Raw genomic sequence first — 2,013 nt, 5'->3', positions numbered from 1 at the left:
TTCCTTGTCTGACTCCCAGTACAGGGACCCGGGTCCTCACAGAGAGAATCTCAACTGTGGGCTCCTGGGAGGAAAGCAGGGACGGGAGTCACTAGGGGTGCTGAGGGAGCTGGGTTCACCAGCTGGGAGGGAGCGGGGTCAGTCTGCACTCACACTGCTTCTGCACTGGAAGCAGCCAGGCCTTCAGAGCAGCTGAGACTACACCTGGTCTCCACAGTGCCAGGGAGCAGGGGCTTCTCTGAAGTAGAGGAACAGCGCTCCTGGGGCATGGTGGTGGGAGGTTCGACTTCCAGTGGAGACAGAGACAGAAGTGCCTGCTGCACAGAGTAATTGAGCAGGACTGGGGAACAGGATCCCAGCCATGAGAAGGGGGCTCTGGCCTGCAGTTAGAGTGCTTTCAGAACTTGAGGGTCTGGGAAAGACTGACAGACCCTGCACCACTTCAGGGGGGAACTCTTCGGGGGCCTTGGTCTCTGCTGGCCACTGGGGCCTGGGTGGCTGCAGGGAGGCAGGCGGGGCCTTGGGGCAGGCCTTGCTGGGAAGGTACACTGAGGCAGGAGGATGGGCGTGGTGAGGGCTGCTCCTCCTGCCTGCACCACACAGGAGAGGGCAGGGCTCGGGGACATGAAGTGGGTCCCAGCTGGGTCAGGACCACCTGAACCACAGTGCCCCAGAGGAGACGCCGCAGGAGGGGCACATCTGAGACAGCATCGTTTTGGAGGAAGTTTGGAGCCACAGATATGCCATGTACTCTACCCGCTCATCCCTGTTCCTGGGCAGATTGTATGTTAAGTTTTGGACAAGCGAGGGGAGAGTAGCTAGGAAACCTCACCAGGTCAATACCCTCCTTGGTGACCATGGGCCGCCCATGAATTGGGTGTTTACCTGGTCAGTACCCAACATATGCCCTTGGGAACTGTCCTGTTGGAGGAGCACATTCCTCTCTTGAAGGGAGGCATGGGGTGTGGGGACAGTGGCCTCCCTTTGCCCCTCTGAGCTTTGCCGTGGCTCCTGTGGGAATGTGTGTGGGTAACCCCGCATATAGGTACCAAGGAAGGAGAGCTAAGCAGAATCCTGGCAAAATTAAGACCTGAAGAATATCTCAGTTTATAGTGTTACTACTCAGTTATTTCCATATATATATATATCTTAGTTCATAATTGGAGGAATGCCTAGAGCAGATACAGTACAGAGCATGAATTAAGGAATAGGCAGCTTATAGTCAGAGGAATGTCTGGAGCAGACACAGTGCAGAGCATGATTTAAGGGAAAAACAGTTATACCAGGACAAATAGCCAGGGGTTGTGTATGGCTATTTCAATGTATAAGGGCAGATCCATGACTTTTGGGGGACTGGTAGGATGAATGTGTGCAGTCATGAGGTGGAGTTTGTATGATTTTCTTGGAAGATGGAGGAGTTATATTTGTGTGAGTATTTGGAAGTGTGATTATATATGTGCAGGTATTGTGGGACTGTATGTGTATTTGGGGATATGAAGTGGCATGTTTGCATATTTGTGGTGTTAGTTAATCATGGGTATATTTAGGGTGTGCAGAGAATTACATGGGTATTGAGTTTGTGTGTTCAAGGGCATTGCAGTTTGGATGAATGTTTTGCGGGGCTGTGTTTGTATTTTTTAGTAAGTGGTTATTAGGGTTATGTATTCTGGGAATGTAGTATGTGTGTCTATGATAGAGAGATGGGGTTCTGTGTTTATACAGGAGAGTGAGAGAATTGAATTTATATGTAGTATTAGAGGTATGTGATATGGTTATTGAGTAGTACTTGGTGATATGAGAGACACTTCCCTCATTTACAGAGCAGTGCCCAGCTTTGCCCAGTGGAGGACATGGTGGACCAGCTCCTAAGGAATAATGACCTGTGCTACTGGTGACCAGTCAGATGTGTTTCTTCATAGTGTCTTTTTTTATGTGGTTATTAAGTGTGGTTACGCATTCCCCAAGTTATAATTGTAATAGCCGTCTTTTTTTTTTTTTTTTTTTTTTTTTTTT

Source organism: Cebus imitator, unplaced genomic scaffold, assembly GCF_001604975.1.
Source record: "Cebus imitator isolate Cc_AM_T3 unplaced genomic scaffold, Cebus_imitator-1.0 Scaffold720, whole genome shotgun sequence".
Taxonomy (NCBI): domain Eukaryota; kingdom Metazoa; phylum Chordata; class Mammalia; order Primates; family Cebidae; genus Cebus; species Cebus imitator.
Note: the sequence above shows the minus strand (reverse complement) of the source record.